Source organism: Macaca mulatta, chromosome 1 (genome assembly GCF_049350105.2).
Source record: "Macaca mulatta isolate MMU2019108-1 chromosome 1, T2T-MMU8v2.0, whole genome shotgun sequence".
In the NCBI taxonomy this organism is placed as follows: domain Eukaryota; kingdom Metazoa; phylum Chordata; class Mammalia; order Primates; family Cercopithecidae; genus Macaca; species Macaca mulatta.
Genome location: NC_133406.1, coordinates 117,135,846 through 117,152,982, shown reverse-complemented (window position 1 = coordinate 117,152,982; position 17,137 = coordinate 117,135,846). Strand labels below are relative to the sequence as shown.

The 17,137-nt window shown below is 41.8% G+C and overlaps 2 protein-coding genes across 7 annotated transcripts in view; one reads left to right on the top strand and one right to left on the bottom strand.

Moving 5' to 3' along the window:
- OTUD7B (OTU deubiquitinase 7B) overlaps window positions 1–17,137 on the bottom strand; it is a 135,874-nt gene that overhangs the window by 65,242 nt on the left and 53,495 nt on the right. Inside the window, exon 1 of one of the 6 annotated variants that reach the window (XM_015150550.3) lies at window positions 10,807–11,085. The exons of 3 other annotated variants lie outside the window; for them this stretch is intronic. The gene's annotated coding sequence lies outside the window, so the exon portion shown is untranslated. 6 annotated transcript variants of the gene reach the window in all.
- The window catches only part of PLEKHO1 (pleckstrin homology domain containing O1), a 154,518-nt gene continuing 149,771 nt past the window's right edge, over window positions 12,391–17,137 (top strand). The window contains exon 1 of the mRNA XM_077973353.1: window positions 12,391–12,394. The gene's annotated coding sequence lies outside the window, so the exon portion shown is untranslated. The remainder of the gene's footprint in view (window positions 12,395–17,137) is intronic.

Below are 17,137 nucleotides of genomic sequence, written 5' to 3'. Positions count from 1 at the left end.
GTTAGCCAGGATGGTCTCGATCTCCTGACCTCGTGATCCGCCCGTCTTGGCCTCCCAAAGTGCTGGGATTACAGGCTTGAGCCACCGCGCCCGGCCCCTCAGCAGTCTTTATTAAGTGAATAGACAGGCTGCCTTTTCTTAAGGCCCATCTCCATCTCCTGTGAAGGTGTCAAGACCTTGATGACAAAAGCAGAATCTGATAGCTAGTGAAATGAGTCTGGCCACATGAATACACTGCCTCAAAAGCCAACAGGATCAATTCCCAGGAGTTTCCCAATTGGGATGCTATCACCTATTAATTTCCATTTCATTTTCCAAGAAATGTTTGTTCTCACCCCTGCAGGAAGTTAGTCTTGACTACTTTTACCATTTATGGGCATTTTTATGTAATTTTCAGTGCCAAGTGTTTGTTTATAAGCTTTATTTTTCAGGGGGTCCACCCCAATAGTCAAATTAATAGTTCACCAACATAAAAGATGGCCTTTTGTTGTTGTTCATAATCTATTTAGTCACGAACAGTGTCTAAATGCCTACTATGTGTAAGTTTCTACAGCATGCCTCATAAGGGATACAAAGAAAAAGAGACTACTTATCTGCTCTCAAAGAGCTTACGGTATAGTAGAAGAGGCATGCCAGGGGCACAAATAAACCAAAATACAAAAATACACAGCTACCACATGACAAGTACCAACAAAATGATAGGAAGATTCAGTTGTAGGAAAGATTATATCCTGCTGGAGAAAAAAAAAAATCAGGAACGTTTTTGTGGAAGAGATAGTTTACACTGGGACTTTATGAATGGGTAAGTTTTTTTTAATTAAAAAAAAAAAAAAAAAAACAGGGCAAGTGGGAACTGGGCACAGTGGCTCACACCTGTAATCCTAACACTTTGGGAGACCGAGGCAGCCAGATCACTTGAGGTCAGGAGTTTGAGACCAGCCTGGCCAACATTAGGAAACCCTGTCTCTATGAAAAAATACAAAAAGTAGCCAGGTGTGGTAGCGCGCATCTGTAGTCTCAGCTTCTCGGGAGGCTGAGGCAGGACAATCACTTGAACGTGGGAGGTGGATGTTGCAGTGGGCAAAGATGGCGCTACCACACTCCAGCCTGGGTGATGGAGCAAGACCCTGTCTTAAAAAAAAGAAAACAAAAAACAAACAAAAAAACAGGACAAGTGAGGAGGGCAATGGAGAAAACAGGTTTAAAACTTAGGTGACTGAATGAACTAGATCTACCTGTAGACATATCTGAAAAGCAATCTTGAGAAAAAAAAGTTGCAAAAGGATACATACATGATTCTATTTATGTAAGATTTCAAAACAAAACTATATGTTGCCTATGAATACATATGTGGGGTCGGGTGTGGTGGCTCATGCCTGCAATCCCAGCACTTTGGGAGGCCAAGGTGGGCAGATGACTTGAGGTCAGGAGTTCAAGACCAGCCTGGTCAATAGGGTGACACTCCGTCTCTACTAAAAATACAAAAATTACCTGGGCATTGTGGCATGCACCTGTAATCCCAGCTGCTTGGGAGGCTGAGGCAAGAGAATCACCTGAACCCGGGAGGCAGAGGTTGCAGTGAGCAGAGATTGCGCCACTGCACTCCAGCCTGGGTGACAGAGCAAGATTCCACCTCAAAAATAAATAAATAAATAAAGATGTGGGGGGGAAAGTATAAAACATGAAGGAATGAACACATCAATTCAGGCCAGTAGTCATTTCCTGAGAAAGAGGAGGGAAGAAAGGATGCAGGGTGGAACTTCAGCTATATCTATAACATTTAATATTTTAAAGAGAGTAAGACATCTAAAACAACTATGACAAAATGTTAATGTCCATCAAATTTGGGTTGCAGACTCAAAATTGTTTGAGTTTTTCCCCTGAACTTTTCTAAATGTTTGAAATATCTCATTATGCAAAATTGTAAAATTAATAAAGGGCCAGGTGATTGGAAGAATAGAGGAGTCAACACAAAAACAGTAAGGAGCAGAATGGCTTCCCGAAACTATAAGGAGATATCTGACTTGTTCAGTTTTAGAGTGAAGAGGAGCCTTCACATCCCTCAAACAGCGTGCACAAGTGGAGCTTCGAACAGGGTAGAGTGGGGACTGACAACAATGGATAAGAAGGTTTATTGCCATCTCAAATCAGATAGCGGAGGGGAGTGAAAAACCACCTTCCCACATAATTTAAATGCCAGTGTAACCAAGTTATCTCCCCTAAAACAGTCAAGGAAACTTCCAGTTACACAGGAATTCAGATAAGTACTCACTGTGAGTAGCTATTCTGTGCCTCCTCTCTATCCACCCCTTCCCTCTCCCAAATACAAACAAAAACAAAATGTACCCTTGCCCACTTGAGAAAGAATTAAGACTTGGCAGCTCTGCTAAAGTGGACAGCTTCCAAACCAAGGCCCTTCCCTGGGGAAGATGCTGACAGAGCCCAGAGAAAATAATTTAAAAATCACAACTCAGACAAGTTTTGAGGAAGGCCTATCAATGGAAGGTATCCATCCTTCCACACGTCCTTAAGTGCCAACTTCTCCCAGGGGTACCTAAGGACTTAGATGATGCCCTCTACCCTGTTCTGTTCTCCTCCAGCAAAAGTGACTAAAACACAAAATCCAAACTCTTGCTTAGCACTTTAAAACCACACTTGAAAACCAAACAATTTCCCTCCATAAAAATCCAATGAAAATAAAAATACAGGGAAGATGCAGAATCTGGGTATTTAATATTTTAAAGAAAGAAATATAAAACAAATAAGACAAAATGTTAATGTCCATCAAATTTGGGTTGTAGGCTCAAAATTGTGTCTGTTTGGGTTTCTTCCCTGAACTTTTCTCAACTTTGTTTAGATAAATATTCTTTTTTTTAAGATAAATATACTTTTAATCAGTGCCCATTTATCATAGCTTATTTAACAAGTTTCAGTGGCACAAATTAAAACTAAGTTTAAAAGAAAACAACTTAAAGGGAGCTTAGTGGCAGAGATAAAGACACTCAACAGAACAAATACCTTGACATTCTCCTACATCTGAATCACTACAGCAAAAAAATCCTAACACCTTATTCAGCCCAGTCCAGGGCACTGAACTGCCCCTCTTCCCAATGGTACTCTCAGGGCACATCTTTCTCAGTCAGACCTAAGAAAATACCTCTATTCAGTCTGGACTGGTTAAAAAAAGACAGTAGAATGGAATGACATTGAGTCCTTCTATCTTCTAGTACAATGCAATGTGGCAGAATGACACAAACACTGAAATGGGACTTGGGAGAGAACAGAGAGGTGAACTCACCTTTATTAATCACCTAGTACATATTGAAGACTAAATTCTAGACCAAGCTATCACAGACCCACTTCTGTGATCCTGCGTAAACCTCAGGTATTCTATTTGAAAGTGAATGAGGAAAACTAAGAAAGCATAGCAGTCCCTCCAGTTGTCTGATTCCAGGATTCTGTAAATATGATCACTCTCAATAAATGTGTTCAGCATAATAAAGTTACTGAAAGGACTTTTGCTTTCTCCATCTCCAATCCACCCTACACACCACTGACATGATCTTTCTAGGATGTGAAACTTATTAAATGGTTCATCATATACTGCAATGCAAGATAAAGCTCTGTATGATCCAGCACTGCCTACCTCTTCAGCCTGCCCTCCATCCCATCCTCCAGTCATAATGATTAAGTAAAAGTTACCTGAAAAAGTCTGGCTTTCATTCCTTTAAGCTTTTGTTCATGGTATTTTCTGAGACTGGAATGTAATTCTTGTCATCTGTAGAGTATATCCTTAATTAATCTTTCAAGGCTCAACTCAAATGCTAACTCCTCGGTGAGGCTCTTTCCAACCTCTGTGTGCCCAAGAGAGAACTGACCCTTGGGCTCCCACTCTCCCTGCTACATACTTCTATCACAGCATCTATCACACTTCATTCCATCTATATATTTACATATCTGTCTCCTCCCACTAGTCCCATACGCTCCTCGTGGGTTCCTTGTCTGCCTTACCTCCATCTCAGTGCCTAGGACAGTGTTTACAAGATAGGAGACGTGTTTAGGTTTAGATGTGTTTAAGTTTATCAGTACCATTTTCTTTGCCCTTCTGCTCTTTCCCTAAACTCTAGTACTCAGAGAGCTTATTAATTATCTTGGCTACAGCTAACACATCTAGGCCATGAATTGCAAAACTGCATTCCCAAACCTACCCCCATCTCTACCCCAGCTCACACCCAGGATGGCCTTCATTTGGACATTTCATTGCCACTTTAAATCCAACACATCCCAAATTATACTCATCATATTTCCCTAAAATGAGGAAAGCTTCCTAACTTTTTTATTTCAGTCAATGTCTCAGACACCCAGCCATAATGTGTCACAGTCATAGTTGACTCATTACCCTTCTTCATCTCCCACATCCAGTCCTCATCAATTTCCATTTTTCCTTCACAGTCTCTTTTTCACTCTTTCCTCTCCTTAGCCTACCCTCCACAACTCTAACTCGGGCCTCATCATTTCACACACCCCCAGTGTCAATCTCCATTCCCTCCAAGCCAGCCTGTGTATTAGTATCATCATACCGCTATTCTATTCAAAAATCTTCTATCATTTAAAATATAAAGTTGACAGGGCATGGTGGCTCATGCCTGTCATCCCAGCACTTTGGGAGGCTGAGGTGGGTGGATCACTTGAGGTCAGGAGTTTGAGACCAGCCTGGCCAACATGGTGAAATCCTGTCTCTACTAAAAATACAAAAATTAGCTGGGCACGGTGGTGCACGCCTGTAATTCCAGCTACTCGGGAAGCTGAGGCACGAGAATCGCTTGAACCCAGGAGGCGGAGACTACAGTGAGCCAAGACTGAGTCACTGCACTCCAGTCTGAGCTGGACGACAGAGCAAGACCCTGTCTCAAAAAAATAATAATTTTATATATATATATATATGCCTGGCTTGTTAACACCCTCTATAAACATAGCTCCAAACCAACCTACCCACCTTCATTTCACTACTGCTCACTGCCACTCAAGTTAGTCTCCTCACTGCCCCAAGAACATCTCAGGTATAGTCCTGTTTCCAGGCTTTTGCTTGATCCCTTTCAGCTCCAATATGAAATGTTTTGTTATCCTCTTCATCTTCATCCCTTGTACCTAATACACTTTTATTTATCTTTTGTTTATTTATTTTCGAGACAGAGTCTTGCTCTGTCACCCAGGCTGGAGCGCAGTGGTGCCATCTCAGCTCATTGCAACCTCCACTTCCTGGATTCAAGTGATTCTCCTGCCTCAGCCTCCTGAGTAGCTAGGATTACAGGCATGAGCCACCATGTCTGGCCTATTTATTAAGATCTGAAATGAGTTATAATTCATTTGTGACATAACTACCTGAGTATTCTTCTCCCCAAATACCTATGGTATTAGGTCTGTACTATGCAACTAACAATATAGTTTTACATTTTAAAATTTTGTCTGGCATATTAAGAGGCTCAGCAAGTATTCATTCCTTCTTATTCTCCTTACTCCCAGCTGGACTGTAAACTCTTCAAGGACACAAAGTTGTCATTTTTCCTAATCCTCCGTAGCACCTAGCGAAGAATTAAACATGTAGCGGGTCACTACAAATAACAGTTTAGTAGTTTTCTTATCTAAAGCTGTCTCTTAGAGGAAATAAAGGGATAAAGTATAATCCTAAAAAAAAAAAAAAACAGTCGAAAATAATCCCTATCTAGTTGTATAAAATAAGATTCCTGACTTTTCCACCTGATTTCTAGCTCAGAAATACTACAATCTCCTGATTCAAGAAGTAAATAATAATCCTGTGCTAGTGACATCACAGTTTGCTAATGATTATAAAGAGGTGGGGGAGGATGGCAGGGATAGAGGAAAGCAAGTCAACTGGAGGAAAAAAAAAGGATGAAAGAATGGCATGTGATTTTGTTTACTTCTTAAATGTGGACACTTCAGCCCATTCTTTTTTTTTTTTTTTTTAATTGGACATATTTTTCAAACAACTTTCCTACAGGAGGAAAAGTCTGACAGATTTTCAACTGATATCTGGAAGAGCCTCTACAAAGCACAAATCCTTTGAGAAAGCCGGTTTAATCTTCAACAACACAACATAATGCAGTGGCATTCGTCCAGATACTGTGAGTGAAGGCTCGTTCTGGCTGGAACACAAGCATCACCTGCCAGTCATTCTCAGACATAAGACAGACGGCCTAGGAGGCCACATTGAATCCATACAGATTTTGAAAATAAATTGGTCTATCAACATATTCAGCATAGTCTAGTCTTAATTATCCACAAATGGATTATTCATTTTATGGAGTTCTAAGGCCAAACCTTTAATACAAGATTGACTGTTCATCATCATCAGTGTACTCTCCTGGCCATCAGGTAATACAAGCTTAGAAATGCAAATTTATTTCAATATCAGTATGATCCCCAAAAAATGAAAATAAATCTGGTTTAAAAAATAACGTATTGGCCGGGCGCGGTGGCTCACGCCTGTAATCCCAGCACTTTGGGAGGCCGAGGCAGGTGGATCACAAGGTCAGGAGATCAAGACCATCCTGGCTAAAATGGTGAAACCCCGTCTCTACTAAAAATGCAAAAAAATTAGCCAGGCGTGGCGGCAGGCGCCTGTAGTCCCAGCTACTTGGGAGGCTGAGGCAGGAAAATGGCGTGAACCCGGGAGGTGGAGCTTGCAGTGAGCTGAGATCGCGCCACTGCACTCCAGCCTGGGCAACTGAGCGAGACTCTGACTCAAAAAAAAAAATGTATTTTCAAGAGCACAAAGTTGTCATTTTTCCTAGTCCTCCATAGCACCTAGCAAAGAATTAAACTCATAGTGGGTCACTACAAATAACAGTTTAGTAATTCTTCTTATCTAAAACTATGTCTTAGAGGAAATAAAGGGATAAGATATAATCCTAAAAAAACACAGTTGAAAATAACCAAGAAATGTCTTTATTAAGTTCTGAATTACCTACAACAGTGCTCCCTACATTAGCAGAGATAACTGAGAGTTAAATGCACTTGAAACATAATGCTGTCCTTACTATAAGCTCTTGAGGAGAATCCGGCCATAGTCTTGAGACTTCCCCACAGGATGGTGCACTATGAGACAGGCACAAGCAGGCTCAGCATAGTAAGGTGTGTAAACACAACAACTTCCACAAGGAATCTTAGGCCTCCTGGCTGTATCCCTTCAGGCCAGGATGGTAAAGAAAATAAGAGTCACAATGTATGGATGCCTGCCTGACTCCTTGTCCCTGAGTCCCTAAACCAAAGAGCTCAATATTTCTCATTAAATCCGTCCTTTGTTCAAGGACCTACAATGATTCTATTGACCCTTATATCAACACCCAACAGAGTCTGGCTTCTGAGTCCCCTCCACCCTCTTGCCTGCTCTACCCATGACTTGCCCAACCCACATTCTCTACAGTCACTCTCATATATTCCCCCCACTCACAACTTAGTCATTCATACCATCATTGCGCACTGTACATTCTATACTTTCTGTTTGGAAGATCCTTTCTTTTCTTTTATTCCCAACCCAATAACTATTTCATTTACTTGAATGCTCACATTTTACAGATAAGGAAGAGAAGTTAACTTGTCCAAGGTCACATGGTAAAAACTAGACCCAAGGTCTGAACAAAGACCCATGTAACTCAATAGCCCATACCTCTTTATGACTCATCCATAGCCTCCCAAGTCCATTTCAAAATTTATTGACTCAGAAATCTCCCCTAATATATTTCACTGATTCTTTCTTTGTTACTTCAAGTCTTCTCAGCCCTTACATACTTATCAGCACGTTAAATTTGCTTTTGTCTGTATGTTGTTTCCTAAATGTTAAAGCTTATAATAGTCTGCCTTCCCATTTATATACCACCTTTCCCATCCACCCTCAACCCCAAGAGCAAGGACACATGTCTTTACATCTTTTATACCTCCCTAAAGCCTGTCACTGGAGCATGGAGACTGCTTTATCCACAGCAGTGTTCAATCGTTACTCAGCAAGGATGGCTTATTTAAAAACAAACAAACAACTCCCTTCTATTATATTAAGAAGTCAACTGAATTCAGGCATTCATGAGAAAAACTGCCCTGTATCTGTCTTCCAGTTACACAAATTTTTAATTACCTGAATTTATCAGAGGCTACAAAAAAGATTCCACAGTCTGCTATTCCACAGCTCCTAAGTTTCCATAGGAAAGACACTGCTGAGGTCACATTTCAAAGCGCTGTTTAAGGATTTTCCCTTTGGTGGGATGAGTGTTTAGGGTAAGGAGAGGGCTACTCATACACACATACACACACACACACACACACACATATGCACTATAATGGCCAGTGTCTTTAGCATGCTTAAGATATTCAAGAGCTCCAAAACTTTGACAAGTGGCACTTAGTGCCCTCATAACAATCAGAATACTTATTTTGGTTACATACATTGAATCTCAAAATTGCAAATAAAGCCTTCTGAGAACTAGAAATAGTGGTGGACTACCAGGCAGCTCTCCACTCATTCCTAGGCTCCTTCAACCCCTTTGATCCCCATGCCCTGGAATAAAGTATGCAGTTCAACTTAGGAGAGTTGCCAAATGCAGATATAAATAGAATTTACCCAGATACCATCACTAATACTGGCACCAATCAACTCACACAGATCAAAACAATTATTGATCATCAGCAGATTCTGGGAAAGGTGTATGTGGTTTTTAAAAATTAGATTTTCATCTCCAAATTAAATCTTTTTTTAAATAGGGGTCTCAAAAGAAAGATTAAACAAAGCTTTAGGAAATTTTCCAAGTTGCTGGCAACATAAGGCCACTAAAGGCCACCTAAGGATTAGCATTCATTACCAGTTACCCTGCCTTATACAAGTCAGCAGATAGCAAGCTCTTGCTTTGGCAAAGTTTTACATTTTTTTTTCTGAGGGAGTCTTCGGTATTAAAGGCAAGGAATAAGTCAAATAAGGCAACGACAATAAAAAATTAGTTTGGAAACTATCTTCCTTCCATCTTTCCTTCTATCTTGAAAGTGTAATGTCCAAAGCAGATACCTGTTCAATTCTAAATTATGCATGTTAACGTATAATTATTGGCAGAAAGGTGCTGATAATCAAAAATGGGGGTAAAATCGAAAAAATCTATTTTGGTTTTGGAATATATGTTTTCAGCATATTTACCTTCTTAATTATGCCTATTGTGAGCTAATACTTGCATTCATTTGCAGTCTCTAAGTACATAGTAACTGGCCACTTTGTCAAGGAGGTGCTCTGAGGCAAGCTGGGTCAATAGCGGAAATTAGAACGGTCCGGTATTCAGCCTGCAGAGGAGCAACATCAAGTTCATTTATTTCACAGTTTTGTTCAGCCTTCAAAATACCAGTAGACTAGCACAGCAAGTTGGTTACTAAACGTTAAAAGAACTACTTGAAAAACAATGAAGACAAAGAGTATAATTAATTCATTGTTTGCGCATAATGTATTTGTAAGTTATACACGGCAAATACTTAACTACCTCCGATTCTCCCTAGCCACCCAGCTTCTGTCCCTGAAGTCTTCTCCCCATCAGGAATGCAATCTCATTTAGGAGGAAGAAAATTTTCCAAATGTTTTCAGAAGTTACATAGCACAGAAACTGTTTTTTAAATATTTAGGGGTTAGCAACTCTTTGGAGCCAGTCTTAACGCCACCTCTTTCTCTACTCTGTCCTTTTCCACCTTTGAAATAGATTCTGAAAGACAAAGGGATCCAGCCTCCTAAAAAATCTCCTAAATATACAGTACTAGAGGCCAAAGACTGAAAAATTAGCAGCCTGTGAATTTCTAAGTAAAGAGTTACGTAGTACGTATAAAAAGATAAGGAAAATAAAAGGCAACGTCCTGCTAATTCTTGGCTTTGCATTCATGAAAAGCTGCCTGAAAAGTTTGTGGGGAACTTCTTCCATAAAATTCCACCAGTCAGTTTCTACTTTCAAATTTTTACAGCTGTATTGTGCCCAGAGAAGCCACCTAGGTTAGACAGAAAGACTACCACGAGGAGGGAGAGAGAGACTCTGAGCGCTGGACCTTGTGAGCCGACAAGCTAAAAATACGCCGGCCCAGTAAACAAATCCCATTCCATCCCGACCGGAGCCACACCGTTAACCTAGTAATTATGAGAAGAGTGAGATCACGCAGCCCCCGGCTTACTTACTCATCATCAGCTTCTAAAGTTTCCATCGGCTCATAGCAACTTTTCTTTTTCCTAAAGTTCTTACTTAAGATTGCCCTAGAATCCGTCAACCTCCGTCTCTCTCTCACACATACACACACACCTTTTTCTCGCCTTTCCTCCATTACTGTATGCACCTTAGGGAGGTTATCAATAGGGAGAATTAGCTTGTTTGCTTTTCATTTTAGTTTCATATTGAGACTTTAAATGAACTTTATCCTACTGTGGGGGTAATAGACTGCATCTTAATCACCTTAAAACTCCACCATCCCTCCCGAAAGTCTAGCTGACAAGGGGGGGACCGTCCAAACTGCCCAGCACAGCTCAGGAAGGGAGGCCGGGAGCTGGAGAGCGCGGGGTAGGAACGCAGGACGCAGGTGAAAGGAAGGAGGAAAGGTTGGGACGAAGCAAGGAGCAGTCAGGGCGAGAAAGGAGTGCCGAGGGGAGATGGCTTCGGGTGAAACAGAATCAGAAAGGAGAAAGGGGACAGTGGCGATCTGAGGAGCAGAGTTTGCGAGTCTGAGGGGCCGGGAGGGGCGGGAGCAGACGGGGAACGGTGTCAGGGCTGGGGGCTCCGTTACCCTCGCGGCTCCCGGGGCAAGGCCCTAGGCCGGGGCGGAGCGCGGGGCCCGACCGCCTCTCCTCATTCCTCGGCAGTGACCCCGGGGTCCGGCCGGCCCCTCCCCCGACGGCGATGGAGGCGGAGGCGGTGGTGGAGACGGCGACCGCAGCTGTTGCTCCGCACAGGATCTGGAGCTGGAGCCAGAAGGCACTGATCGGGACTGGCCTCCCCCAGTGGCTTTTTGCCCGCTCCACACCCCGGTCGCCACTCCGACTCCGGCGGCTGGTTCAGGATCGGTGGCTTTCGGCTGTCCGGCCGGAAACAGGCGCCAGTTTCCGGCCGGAGCGGGTTGGTGGTGACACCCAGGCCGCCCCCAGGCCTCCTCCCGCTCCGCCCCGTCGCAGCCCCGCCTTTAGCGCCGCTCCCCAGGCTGCGGCCAGTTTGGCGCTTGCCCCGCGCGTGACCCCGTGTTTTCCTGACCCGCGTCCCTAAAGCGCCTGGTCTGGAGCATTCTTGAACCGGAGCTAGAGGAGTACAGAGTGGACTCTTAGGACTCTGGGGTAGAATCAGTTGGCTACAGCTGTTAGGAAGGAGCTGAAAGGGGTGGAGTAGTTGTAGAAAGGTGAGAGGGATGTAAATACTTCAGAATGAAAGGACTGAAATTCTGGTAAGTCTACACAATTATTCTGGATTGACCGGAGGAAAATTAGCTTCCAGACCAGTCTCCACCCAAGTATGGATTTCTCTTGTTCCTTCACTCTTGAAGTGAACATACCCTTCTCTGTAAACACTTAGTATTTATTTACTTGCATAACAGTGATACCCTGTTGGTACATCTGCTTTAGACTGCTAACAGTAAAAAAAAGTTAAATAGTGCGTTTGTTATGTCTTTTAAAACGTGGCATAATTCAAACATGTATTGTATCCCTGTGATGTGTATCACTGTGCTCAGTGATACAGGGGGATACAAAATTTAACAAGATATAATCCCAGACATCAAAGGTTTTACAATTTAGTAAAATACATAAAACTATATTATATGTAGCAGAACTTGTATATGTCCTACATGAGTGACAATGAGCTATGGCTATGAGAACATAATAAGCCATCCCTGCCACATAGTAGACCTTCCATATTTGTTGAATGAATGAATAAGTATTAGGCCTGTGTGGACTGTTTCAAGAAAGAAAGGCCATTTAATAAATACCTCTTTATGACAAACACAAAACGATGCCAGCCCCGGCTATACTCTAACCAAAGACATCTGAAATTTTAATTCAGATTCCTAACATTGTAGAACCTGGTCTGCATATTCAAAATAATGCTTATTGTCTAATTGTGCCCGTTATGCCTATGTAAAAACAAATAGTCCAGTCAACGTTTTTTTCCCCTCACTTCTTCCTCAGTTTCTAAAGGGGAGGCATAGGGCATAGACATTTTAGAATTGTCTAGCTCAGAATAGGAAACCGACACCTGAAACAGGGAAATTTCCTAGACAGCTATATCTCTTAGGGATACACCTGCGTTTAGAATTGAAAATTTAGGGCTGGGCCCAAGGCCATCCATACATACTAAGGCCAAACCAGTCAGAGTGCCTTGCATGGGGGCATATCCAAGACGTACAATACAGAGTGACAAGTAAAGCCATTTGGCCTGGGCTTCAAGCATATAGGGACCACAAATTTTAGCTACCGTTTAGTGGCAAATTTAAGGAGGAGAGCAGGATGAGATTTGGTCACCTAAATTGACTCTAACTGAACTCTAACTGAACTGAACTGGAGGGGTATGGGGTGGATGCTTGGGACCCTGGGGTAGAATCAGTTGGCTACAGCAGTTGAAAAGGAGCTGAAAGGGGTGTTGTTCTGGAAAGGTGAGAGGGATGAAAATACTTTAGAACGAAATGACTGAAATTCTAGTAACTCTACACAAGCATTCTGGAATGATTGTGACAACAATCACTGACCACACCTACCCTTTGCTAGTTAAATCTGACGTGGGAGCACAGATCTGTAGAAGAGGAGCCTCAGAATCTGAAAGTTGCCTTGTTTCACCACAGTTGTCCAGAACCAGGTCATACCCATATAAATATGTCTTTCTAGTCTTAATGCCACTGCCACAGACTTAATAGAACGAGACATGGAGCTCAAAGGCACTCTACCCTCAATATAAGATAGACTTTTTCTTTTGGCAGTGACCATAAAAAGTCTCCAGATTTGAAATCTGGGCCAAGTTGCTGGTCAAAGTCATTTAAGTGACCACACTTTATAGGCTTGCCTGGAAATTTAGGGGCCAGGAAGTGATGGGGTCGCAGTTGCTTTGTGCCTGTTTCTTGCTCTGACCATCCATCATTCATTGTTGTTTGTGCAGTTGCTCAATGGGCTGCTTGTCTTTGGTCAGCCCAAGCTGTGTGGATAGCAGTGTGGTCAGCTGGGCTGGGAGCCAGGCCACCTGGGTTCTGGTCCTAGCCAAACCAGCCCCTAATCCATTAAGTGACTCCCTTCCCATTCCTATGTGTCGGTTTCTCTGCCTAGAAACTAGAGGCTTCTTCTCTAGTGATATACAGCCATTTAGGCTGGTACTAGGTTGGATACTCAGAGACAGTTGTTTAACATAGACGTTGGCAGCAGCCAGAACACAGTTGACTATTTTTTGCTGCTAGGTAGAATAGTAAGCGGAAAAAAGGTAAAAGCACCAGAGAAAATCCTACCAGTGTACACAGGGCCACACACCCTCAACTGTTATTCTGTCCAAAGTTATTTTCCACCCTAGAGATCAGGGGTTTTTTTGTTTTCTTTTTTAGTCATCTTAGCAATTCTAAGGGCTGCTTCAAGGAGCTCCCTGAGCTTTTATATCACTTTAAGCAAGAGCAGAAAAACCAGAGCTTTGCATTTCGCCAGAGAAACTAAAAAGAGAGACTATTTCAATACTGGGGCTAATGGCTAGAGTTGGGGAAAATGTTCAGAGAAAGCTTGTAGCTGGGCAGGGAAAAAAATTATTTACATTTATATGCTTTTGTGGTGGAAAAGAAAACTAGACTAAAATAACTTCCTTTCCACCGCCACCAATATAATTTAGACCATTGGTTCTGGGGAGTTTTTAAAAACTACATATTATACATGCCTAGGAACCTCAGACTGACTCAGAATTCTTTCTTGGAACTGAAGACCATGAATCTATAATTTTTTTAAAAATATATCTAGGGCTTAACCAGGCATGGTGGATCCTGCCTGAAATCCCAGCACTTTGGGAGGCCAAGGCAGGAGAATGGCTTGAGCCCAGGAGTTTGAGACCAGCCTGGGCAATATAGGGAGATCCCATTTCTATAAAAATAAAAAAATTAGTCAGGTATGGTGGTGCATGCCTGTGGTCCCAGCTACTAGGGAGGCTAAAGTGGGAGGATCACTTGAGTCTGGGAGACTGAGGCTCAGGGAACCATGATTGCACCACTGCACCACTCCAGCCTGGGTGACAGAGCGAGATGTGTCTCAAAAAAAAAAAAAAAAAAAAAAAAAAAAAAAAAAAAGCCAGGTGAGGGAGAAGTTTCATAAGGTTAAACACATTCCTACCCTATAACCTAGTAATTCCACTCCCTAGGAATTTACCCAATAGAAATGAAATATATGTATACACAAAAAACTTATATGTGAATGTTCATTTCATTACAGGTTTATTCATAATAGCTCCAAACTAGAAACACTTCAAATGTTCACCAACAGAAAATTTGTTGCTTATATTGTTCTTACAATGGAGTACAATTTTAAAACATGAATGATCGTTAAACACAACAATATGAATGAATCTTGGACTCATTTGTGGTGCAAAAAAAAGCGACTTACATGAAATTCAAGAACAGGCAAACATAATACTGAAGATAAAAATCAGAACTGTGGTTACCTATTAGGGGGAGGTGAAGATCAAATAGGAAGGGACATGAGGGAACTTTCTGAGGTGATGAGAATGTTCTGTGTCTTGATCAGGATGGCTGTTACACACAGACATCAAATTGTATACCTAAGATTACTATATGTGAATTTTACCTCAATTAAAAAAAAAAATCTAGGGTTTCTTGATAACATTTAACCAGGTTAAACATTTACATTTACTTGTGGATTATTTGATTGATATTTGCTTCACCCATTAGATTCTGAAGCTCCATTAGCTAAGTTTACCATTTTATATATAGTACCTAGCATAGTATCTGACCCACGACAGTCATTTATTAAATATCTATTAAGTGAATGAATGAATGAATGAATGAATGAATGAATGAATTGGCAGCCAATTGACAATTGAAAGCATTGTTTTGGCAGATTGTTATTTCATATTTAGTACCTTGTAATAGTATAGCTGAGCCTCCCTAATCCCAGGCCCTCTATCTGCTTGCACACCATTGCTAAGATTATGGTTCCTTAATTCTTTTCTTTCTCTCTCTTTTTTTTTTTTTGAGATAGAGTCTGGCTCTGTCACCCAGGCTGGAGTGCAGTGGTGCAATCTCGGCTCACTGCAACCTCTGCCTCCCGGGTTCAAGCAATTCTCGTGCCTCAGCCTCCGGAGTACCTGGGATTACAGGCATGTGCCACCACGCACAGGTAATTTTTGTATTTTTAGTAGAGATGTTGGCCAGGCTGGTCTTGAACTCCTGACCTCAAGTGATCCACCTGCCTCAGCATCCCAAAGTGCTCAGATTACAAGCGTGAGCCACCATGCCCGGCCACTTCCTAAATTATATCATGGATGTTTTCTCTCTTTTCAAAAACTCTAGCAACCATGTTGGTTGCTTAACCAATGTCCACCCTCCTTCTTCCTCCATGCCTACAGAACCTTGATTAGGTTCAGGTAACCAGCCTGCTGTACACAGCTTCAAGGGAGATTAGCCTCAGTGTAGGGGGTGGGGGCTGAGTGGGAGGAACACGGGTGAAACACTAATGGATCATGGGGCTCCATTCCCCTTGCCAGTGCTTGATCTATGCATGTGATAGAGTTCTGACCAATGCGAGATGTGAGAAAATCTGCTGGAGGCTTTTTGGGAAAGACTTCTTTGCTCTTACAAAGAGATGAAAAGAAAGAATAAATTATTTTCCTCTGCTGCTGAAAGTTGGATTTGGAAATGTTGTGCTGGTCAGAGGCCAGACTGACATGCTAAGGATGACAGAGCAAAAATATTAGAAGAATCTGGGTCTTCAGTACCCTGCTGAATTAACCAATCCCAGACTGGTCCAACTTGAAATTCTTGTTATATGAGATAAATGCATCTTTCTTAATTTTTGAGCCATTTCAAGTTTAGTTTTTCTATTACTTATAACCAAAATAATCTCAACTAATAAAATGTCATCAACAATACCTCAATGTCTGTGGATAAACTGAAAATTCCTTAATCTCCTTTGTAAGAGGGAGCCCAGCGTGGTCTTAACTCCATTTCTACACTTCCATTTCTACATTTGTGTTCTACTTCCTTGACCACCAGTGATGTGCTAGTAAATATTAACAACCAGTTCTCCAGGGTGAAAAAGCCCTGATTTGTAGCATTTACTAATTTTCTTTTTCTTTTTCTTTTCTTTTTTTTTTTTTTTTTTTTTTTTTTTTTTTTTTTTGAGACAGAGTCTCGTCTTGTCGCCCTGGCTGGAGTGCAGTGGTGCAATCTTGGCTCACTGCAACCTCTGCTTTCTGGGTTCAAGCTTCTCCTGCCTCAGCCTCCTGAGCAGCTGGGATTACAGGCACCCACCACCATACCCAGCTAATTTTGTATTTTTAGTAGAGACGGGGTTTCACCATGTTGGCCAGGCTGGTCTTGAACTCGTGACCTCAGGTGATCTGCCCACCTTGGCCTCCCAAAGTGCTGGGATTACAGGAGTGAGCCACCACGCCCAGCCAGCAGTTACTAATGTTCATGGTGCAAATATTTCTACCACTGATAATTTCATGCTACCAATATGATGTTGCTGAACAAGGAGCTAGGAAATGTGCAATCAGCTCTAGCAAGTCAGTAAGAGACAGCTTGAGCTAACTCCAGCAAACCACTGTGTTACCACCCAACTGTCTGCCTTGTCTCTAAGTTTTCTCTCTGGATAGAGTTCAAGACCCAATCTGTATCACCTCCTTTTAAATACTTCATGTTAAATCCTAAACTATAAATGTCTTTATCAATCAACCAGAATTTAGCAATTGCCTTGAATTGTTAATTTTCACAAGTATTTGCTCATAAGTGAACCACTTAATCAATTAATCAAAAACACTTCGCAATAATAAAAATGTCAAAAGAGAAGAGTTTAGTGACACCATCTTACCTTCCTGCACTCCCTAAAGTGTTCCTAGAATTAGGCATTAGGAGAACTCCTAAGAAGAAAATCTCT